Raw genomic sequence first — 10,495 nt, 5'->3', positions numbered from 1 at the left:
AAATTCACGCAAAACTTTATATTAATTACCACAACACTCCTTTTATATACATACATGTTGTATTTTATAACAATTATTGATGTTAATATTCCATGTTCCTATAACATATTGCAGAAAAATGGTCGCATGAGTATCAATCAAATAGTGCTAGTTATACTGCCTCATTTTGTTATGTTGCATTTTCATTAATCAAGCAAATGCTAGATGTGAAATTTTGTCACTTTACTTTACAATCGCTAATTAAAACAATACCAACTTGTACAATTTTGTAATATAAATACTCTTATTCATATACATACTTGCATCATATATTAATAATTTAATGTATAAAGGTAACTTTCCTAATGATGAACTGATGTCAAATCGCTGCGTCGACCAGACAATTGAACCGTGAAAAGTGAAAGATAATACAAACTAATCCATTCAAGGCTCCCACTTCTGAAACGTCTTCCACCAATAAATGTTAGACTCATATATATATTCTAAACCAAAGATAGGAAACTGCATATTTTATTGCATTCATTTAAATGCCCATTACTGGACACAGTGTTTTTATGAAGTAATTCATCTACATTAAAACTGTGGTTACACAAATATTTTCACCATCATTTTGATGATATATGATGCTAAGAAACTAAACAACCATGCATTAACACTTTAAAATTTATCGACGTAGGTATTCTATAATAATATCGAAATTATGGAGCTAACACAATGATGTCACAGGTGTTCACTTATTCATAAAAACGACACTACATACTTTTTTTATTTTAATTTAAATTCAATACCTTAATACATTTTTACGATTTTTTTCTAGATGTTTACCTTGATAGCGCTTCAGAAAGATCAGGATGGTTCTTGATCAATGAGCTTGTTGTAATAAACTATATCGGAAACTCTTACTAAAATTGCATAATGATAATTCGGAAATAATCGGCAAAGGCAGGTTGTAATGTCTGGTATTACTATTGCAACATTATTATCATACTAAATATGGTGTGCTTGCACATAAACTCAGATCGAAATAAAGATAAGGCCTTGTGCAACCTTTACCAAATTTGCCAAACAGTTCACAGTATATTCTGTAAAAGAGATTTGTTTTTCCTTACAAAATATAGATTATATATTGACATTTAATATAAAGATAAAAGAAAATTTTATTACAAGCGACAAAAGAAACTTGGTTATTGGCTTAATTAGAACACGAAACCTTATCTCAATTTTCATGATATTTGCTAATTCGAAATGAGATTCATGCAGCAATTGTGTTACCGAAATGCGTCAACTGTATACACTTCTGAGCTGGGACCGTAAATAATTGCCCATAACCTTTTAAAGTCTGTATTATTTGTTGAACTAAATGGCTTAGCAAAGATCAGTTTTGGCCCTTTTATAGATAAAACGTTAACTACTTGTATCTTAAGTTGAATTATAAAATGTTGATATATACAGATTATGAAATGCATTTCGCGATTCATCGTTAATACCTTGGGCACATTATATATTACTGAAATATATGGTATTACATCTTCATTTTAAATTGGTTCATTAAGTCTCATTTATTGCTAAGATCATCTTGATAGTCTTTTGGGGTGTGTTTCAATATGTTAGGATTTGTGAAGACAATCTGAAATTGTATATAAACCTTTGGGATCATTTTGTTTAGAATGACTTACATACAAATCATTTCTCATCACAATTTCTGACATATTAACCATTATTAGATAATAAGAGGATTGACATGTACAAATACGGTAAGCATGCACTTATACGGCAATGTTTACAAGGAATACTTTGATGTACGTTCCATAAATAGTTCATGTTAAAAAGACATATCAGCCTCAAATGTAACCAAATTTGTATGATAGCCTTTAAAAAGACATATCAGTCTCAAATGTAACCAAATTTGTATGATAGCCTTTCCATTTATCAACTTTTATATGAAGTTCTTTAGATTAAGACAAATTTGTTAACATGTGACAATGATGGAGTTTAAAACAAATAGAAAGCAATTATGCTAATGAAACAAATTTCACTTCGCATGTCTACGTGATTGATACATGTGTATCATATTAGTGTACATTTACAGGACAAATTTATTTAAAATAAGGTACAATTTAATATTTTTAAAAAGACAAACGATTAAAAACCAGTAACTTCTATCCGCATAGTTGAAGCGGTTTTCAAGTATCTAAGTTTTTAAGGATAACGCATGCACATGTACACTGTATAAGTCGTTTAAAATCACGATTATGTTGACGTTTATGATAGTTTTCAAAGTTAGGTGTTCCATTTTTAGCAAAAGGTATATCTTGCATATTGTATTTACAAACGAGTAAGACTATACAAATATATTAGATGAAGGACTAGACTTTATTCACAGGAAACTTCTGTAGATATGTTCATTTAAGTCTTTGTGTAAATAGTTCTTAGACCAAGAACCATAAACTGATTAAAAAGAAGGATTAGCTATATACAAATCAGGATGTTGAAATAGTTGAATATAACTGAAGACCTGGTTTTGAAATACTGAACACAAATTGATTGTATTTAAATTCATGTGAAGTTAAAATAATAACGTATTAACAAACATAAGACTTAAAATAATTGGTGAGCGAAACGTTAATATACGTTTCTAATTTAACGTTTAAAACAAAGACGACTTTGCAAGAAAAACAGCATAAGATAGAGAATACTGTAGGATAATATCAATAAGATACACATACAATCTCTTAAATAATGAAAAGGAAACGAGGCTTCATGTAGCGTACGTACTATCCATATATTTTATTTATATCATATACAAATACACGTATTTGCTTTTTCAACGGAGCTAAGATATGCTCCGGGTAAATGTACATTCACAGACTGTATGAACTTCTCAAATTGCTGCGAGTGTGTCCGCTACAAAAGTAGTTCCACGACATTTGTTGTTGTTCACAATCACATATGAAAATTCATAAATTGATTGTTTTTTGTTTTTTTTTTGAGTTTCTATTTTTATTGACGTTAATGAAATCAATATAATAACATTGATGATTTAAAATTGAAAGTTGTCTTTTATGAAGAAAGTAGTGCACTACAAACACGGTTAGCTTCTATGCAGTCCTTCCTTGCCTAGTTATTGCATTTCTGTGATGAGCATCTCGTGAGTATTCCTTGGATTTATTTCTGCTAAAAAAATCATATAAATTTATTTTATGTGAATAACATTGATACTTGGGATCACTTATTCTGTCAGCGATTTCAGATCTTGGTTATGTACTTTAATTTACAGATTATAAAAAAATGTTATACTATATCATTAATTATGCAGATACATGCAATAATAATGACAATACTACTATTACTACTACTATTAAAATTAATCGAAGTAGCAGATATAATATTGCTTATATTCTTGCTGTTTCACACTAGTATATTTATAAACAAAGCAAATGGAAAATATAAAATGTGTTGAATCGATATTTTTCAAATTATATCTCTCTCGCAATAGCCCTGCAACCTGTTATGATCAAATACATGTCAGTCAAACGTACCTGCTTAGAACAACTAACGGTGACATTCATTTCATGGGTTATTAGCGAATTTTTGTAGATGCTGAACTAACTAAAGGAGCAAGTCATTTCAAAAATACTTTTAAAATGTATGGGGAAAAAAATTCGTAGGTACTATCCATGGAAGTATTTAATTATGATCTGACTCTTGAGAAGGTAACATGTATATAACTTAGTACTAACTGTCATAGTATCACACGTACTCGCTAACTTGTATTGCTTTATATGGTGACCAAGTAGCTTGACAACAATCAGAAATGATTGTGTATTTGTATACATCAAGATGCATTTGATCGACCTGATGATTCTAAAACATTTGCCAGAGCTTCAAAAATTATCGGCATTTTGCTATCAAAACGTCTGTTTAAGATATATAAATACATTTATATTTAATGTAATATCCAAGAAAAACAAACTATATTTTAAGTATATAAAATGAATTAGTCCAAAGCTGTAAGATATTAGGCAGTCAAGATTTAGAGAGAAGAGTTGGAGAATGATTATCAGTGCAAGTGGTAACCTGGTTTTGTGCATCTTATACCATCTATTAAAAGGGCATGATATATAGGTCAGATCAACTTTTATAAACTGTACCTGATACAATGTGTATAGTTCGTAACTTATACGTTAATGATTCATGGTTTCAGGTATGCAGCCAGTTGCGTTGCTGAATAATAGAACACTGAAATAACTGATAAAGCTGATATCGGTGTTATTTTTTAATTGGAACAATCAATTCGTTCTGGATTATCAGCACTTATAATAGGGATGCTCTAATTAGAAAATATAGCTTAATGGAGATTCTAGATCAATTGACAGCTATGATGAATAACTAAACAATGTTTTTTATAATAATATAGCCCAATGTGGCAGCATGACTTATTCCTGGTGATACACACGAGAAGTATTGAACATGCATTATGGTGAATATTCATCAAATAGATATACGAAATTTCCTGAAGCACGTTACTTAGAGAATGCCCAGCCCGTGACAGGTTAAATAACAAGGTATCATAAATTTCAAGGTGTATGTGAATATGTATGTAGGGGTAATTGGATAGTTTCTACAACAATTCGTGAAATCAGTATAGTGGGAGGTTGATCAGCAAAGTAATATAATAACATATATTAACACAAAAGAGCTCACTCCAGCAGTTTTGGATATTTAAACTGCACTCATCGTGCCATGTACCTGTAAGATCAGTTATCCTTACATTTAGATCTGATATCTTGAACCAGATGTGAAGTTATGATACAAACCAATTTTAAACAAACGTTGAACACCTTTTACCAGTGACCTGCAACGATATACCCATATTAATTACACATATTATATTCACATGATCCTTATGAATAGTTATGATGCCTATTTAACAACGTAATTTAGTATTCATGGTGAAGAATGGTCTAAACGAATTTGCTATCAGCTTCTGCAATAATTATATACCATGTCAGTCAATGTCTCAACCAAACGTAGCCTCAAAGTATCATTGATTTCATATTAGATTCACTTCATTTCGCTTTATCCCACATCCACGTGAGAAAGTTGATTGTATCTCATTTAGTTGTATTTCTTTGATATTTTGCATTCTCTGACAGACCAAAACAGATCATTACACAAAGTGGTATGTTCTAGCCTTGATCTCCATCCTCTGATTTATTATCGTGTAAATGTGTTTATAAACAATTAAGCAAATCTGTGTTACAAATAAACCACTTCATCAAAGGCACATTCATAAACTATTAACACTGAATTTACCTAAACTAAAAACGAGGCTATAAAAAGTAAAAACAAATGCAACTAATATGATTCATTTTAACGTCACTATTTGACAGTTCGAACATTGACCAATTAATTCATTCAGTAAAGAAACTAAAATATATATCACCTAAATATGTGTAGAAATATCAATAAATTGCGAGAAAGGTTAACATTATCTGATTCATTTCCTACAGTTGAGTCATCAACTGTAAAAACAAAAGAAAATGACAGAGAGAATTAGTACCAAACAACATCCATTATATGCAAGTCCCTTAGTGTTGAATAATGACACCATGTAATGGTCAACACGTGATAGTGCTGGTCAATACTGTGGTGTCCTGATCAGTAGATGAAAGTGGTGGTCAGTAGATGGTGTGTTAGTGAGTAGTAATGATAGGTCTGCAGTAAGATGATATCGTATCCAGTTGAAGGAAGTGTTGGTCAGTGAGGCGGTGCTTTCAACACTTAGTATAGATATTGGTCAATTATATCGGAATCAGACTTGATTTGACTGTTGAGCAGACTCACGCCTTGTCTTTATCATGACCTCTCTTCACAAGTCATTTTTATCACATACCAATTCGCGTTTTAATAATCTCAAAATACTCAACAAACTTAGGTTAAAGGTGGAGTCTGACCTCGCGCGACTGTGTAGCATTCACTCGCCAAAAATGTTTCACCGGGCGTTTTGTTGATTTCATTAGCAGATGTTGTTTGATTTTTTTTAAACAAAAATTAGAAATTTAATAACTTTAAAGAATTGGAAAATCTTCCTTCGTCAATACGTGTACCTTATTTGACAATGTAACGATGTATTGCGGTTTCGTTGATATTTCAATATACACTTCGTGGATTGCAGTAGTAAACAAATAAATCTTACTAGGAGTGTTGTTCTTTTCTCTACATTGTTAAGCGGATAGAAATAGCTATATTATATCGTTAGAATGATTGTGTGCTGATCAGGAGGTGCATCGAATGGTCAGTAACACTCACTGTATATTGGTCAAGAGTTGAATGCAAGTCAGCTAACATACAATAGTGTAGGTCACTATATGTTGGTGCAGACCACAGTGCGGGGTGTTGATAAGTTGGGAAGACCTTTGGTCAGTTGAGCTGGGTTCCATTCAGACTGGCGAGGGTGGGTGAGACAAGGTTTGTTCTTCTGCAAGTGTATGTGGTGGTTAGCATAATGGGTGATCTTTAGTTGGGATGATAGTTAGTAAGACGACATTTTGTTCAGTTTATATATATACATCTTTCCAAAGTATATGCTTTTCAGTGTTTTTCCTTTTCTACATACCAATACAGAACACTATATAAAGAAATTATAGCATAGCTTCAATGCAATTGTTTTTATTATGAGCATGCATTTTGAAGAATATTAGCGATTAAATGCATGCCATTAATCTAAAATTAAAAGCCTTGTGAAAGTTATTTTTGCACAATACATTCATCGATGACGAATATTTTGTAGAAAAAAGAACGGTACAGATGAAGGACCTTAATTTGAGTGCTTTATACAAATGTTTATCTTGATTTATTTATTCTTGCCATTTTATAAAAGACAATGTTCTCGAAATCCCATTGAGAAACGCTCAGGGATATTGTTATGGTCCAACAAGATTAGTCTTGTTAATAATGCAGTAGAAAACTGTGTTTTTTTAAGTTTATTACGTGCCTTACCTTTAGAATATTAGCTTTAAAACAAGTGGCAACATGTCATTGCGAGCTTAAAAGAAAATATATGTTATGGTTAGCTGTAAAAACGACGTGTGTCAAAAATATTCGTTGAAGATATGTCGCTTGCATTTCGGGTGATAAGAGATAAAATGCAGTGAGTTTGATTATTTTTACATCTCGAACGTTTTGCAAATAATAATAATCATTTAATAAATGTATTTATTTTGCAATATCCTTCCTATTGATATTTTGATTCCTTATATATAAAGCACAGTTGGATTCAAACATATGTCATTTATATTCCTGAAAGATTTCATATAAATAATACAATGTATCATACTGGAAAACCAAATGTAACATATTTATGAAATATTAATTTGTCATCCAAGTTTTGTTTTCTTTTACAAAGTTATTCAAGGAATACTGTTCTTTGTGACACACTTTGAACTTACGTAATAAATGATTATAGGCAGCATAATCATATTTCCAAATTGTATTCTTCTTGTCTAAAGTATTTCTTAAACAAATAAAATGGAGAGAGTGACAGATATAAAGAGACAGAAGAAAACGAAGCATAAAAAGCACTACCAAAAGTAAAAAATAAATAATGATAAAATTGGAAGGATATAAAAAGACGCAGAATACAATGTCTTGATGTGATGATGTAAGCATGATATAAGCTAGATTATTTACTGGGAAATGTTTATTCCTTTAATCTAAATATTATATGGGATGTTACTAATTTATTAATTTTGAGATTCTAACTAATGTTATAATATCAACTAATTTTTAAGGAAACTTGCGTGCCTGAAAGGTTGGAGTCATTATAGTTCCAATCCAGATTATATTCTGTATCTTATATTGTACCCAGTTTTATTCCCAAAACTCCATTGCTTTGCTCATTTTAATGTTTACACAAACTGAAGATGACTTTGCAGTCTTATATTTAGGGTCTAAGCTTCATATCATCACACAATTTAAATTGTTCTTAAGTTTCAAACTAAAATTTGAAATTGAGTTCCTAACGTTAATGCATATTTATGCATTTTGTTTATACAACAGAGATATATAAAAGATAATAAAACGAACAGGAACAAGTGATTGCAATAATTGGAGTACGTAACGGATATATTAGGCTTGCGTGGTTTATTGCATATAAAATAATACAAAAAAAAAAGAATTATGCAAGGTACCATTTGGCACTTAATAAATGTGGTTCTTATATGAGGAAAGTCTACACAAGAGACTTTTCCAGCAGGAGTAACTGTTCTGAATCGAGCATTACATGTCATCTGGCACATATCCCGTTTGGATGTGACACTCTAACGCATATTAGGTCGATCATACTAGGAACCATTAAAGTGAACTTTAATTATATTACTGATATTGAGCTTTTAACTGGTATAAAATAATGTAGGGTAGATTGGATTATGCCCTAGAACAAATGTATTTACCAATGAATTTCCTACCAAAGGTAACCAAACATACACTAGTCTTGCGCAATTCGATAATACGGGGTCAACCCTGGTACTTCAAGATCCATTGCTCTACATGCTTGGTTCAACAAAGAGATACTATTTTGCGGCGTTTGATTGCTCAATAAACGATAGTAACTTTTTTATAGAAAACAATGATCGTTTTCAAAGAAGTGCGATTTTTGAATGATATAATGTTTTTTCACCAGCTTTGAAGCGAATGTGTCCTCTCTGGCATCAAAGTTGATGATATAATATAAATATATACACACAATCAAATAATATTTTGTGTACAATAAGGGACGTTATATCTTCATGAACTTATCTTGTTCACATTATTCATTAAAGCAGCATGAATATTCAACATCTTCGTGACTCCTTGATCTCCCTACATTAACACAAGTAGCAGTAGTAGCAGTAGAGGTAGTAATAGTATTAAAAGCAGTAGTAATAGTAGTAGTAATAGTAGGAGAAGTAGTAGTAGTAGAAGAAGCAGTCGTAGTAATAGTAGTGGTAATAGTAGCAGTAACAGCAACATTAGCAGCGACAAAGCAAGGGGAAATGACAATAGTAATATTGATTTTGTTGTCGATGTTGCTGGGTTTAAACGTGTAAGCTGTATACTGACATAATAATACAAGACATTTCTGAAGTAACAGATTGAATTGAAATTAAGGAACACATAATATGCTAAAACGATACACGAAGTTTATTATCGGCGTCATGTATAAGGTAATCAAGATCATCTAATAAATCATGCTCTGCCTCTGAGCAATATCATTATCATGCCTTGGGAACACGACGGTACAACAGAATAACCTTACATTCAATTATTTTGTTATACGTTTAAATATTGTATCTTCGAGTAATTATTAGAAAAAGCCCAAAGAAATATTTTGAATAAATTAAGAATAAGCATAGTTTCAGTGTAATCATTGCTTATTTGTGTCGAGCATAAGGAAGGAAATATTACAAGAGACACACACACACACACTTCGTCAGTAATATGAATATATATATATATATATATATATATATATATATATATATATATATATATATATATATATATATATATTCATATTACTGACGAAGCGCTTCGGGTTGACGATATACATTCTGTATATCAGCTCTTGAATTTTTTTCGTACATACATATCTAACAGAAGAGAAATCACCAACTGTTTATGTCATCATTAATTTTGCTGTAAGTTAATAATCCTCGGTCTTCAATTGTAGATTTCATTCCATGTTCTCCTTTGCAATCGTTTAATATCATTTACCAGTTACTAACCCATTTATATATGCGTGTACCTGATAAACAATTTTTAATTACAGGCCTACAACTGCTTTCATGCTGTACTTTAGTCTAAAAGCCGTATACGTCAGCTGAATCAACCGCAAATATTACATAATATTGATGAAAATACATCCATTTAAGATAGAGGTAGTTCTCTTTTGTTACATTACGTCCGAAGAATTATATGTTATATTTCTAATGCGAAAGACGTGTTATATTAAATTACACACAATTACAATCATCAAAAAATGATTTCGGGTGAAGGCAAGTTCATAAAAGTAGCTTATTTGACTTAAGAAATGAGGGTAGTTCATCTTCAAGAAGTACAACAAGATCAAGTATTATAAAGCTATTCATCTCAAGGCTTTACACCCCCCCCCCCCATTAAATGTTGCAGGCAACGCCGATTCCTACCATTTTAGGCCTTGAGTTTGTTAAAATGAGGAAAAGATCACTGACCTAAATCATTCTTTCAAAGAAGATTTTGATTATTCTGTTAGTTTTCATTCAAATGCTTGAGGAAGCAACCCGTAAAACTGTCTATATTATTACACTGACAAATGTGGTTGGTGTTTCAATAACAAAATCAGTGGATATAACTTGAAAGCAGACAGTGACCCTTTCATCTATTTTATGTTACTTTGCTTAAAGAATAATTGTTATTTAACATATCCACAGGAAAAACTCGGCACTAATCAGCATTCGTGGTTTGGCGCATGCAG

Source organism: Sinohyriopsis cumingii, chromosome 7, assembly GCF_028554795.1.
Source record: "Sinohyriopsis cumingii isolate HCF-2022 chromosome 7, ASM2855479v2, whole genome shotgun sequence".
Taxonomy (NCBI): Eukaryota; Metazoa; Mollusca; class Bivalvia; order Unionida; family Unionidae; genus Sinohyriopsis; species Sinohyriopsis cumingii.
The sequence above is the reverse complement of the archived record's forward strand: the minus strand, read 5'-3'. Positions refer to the sequence as shown.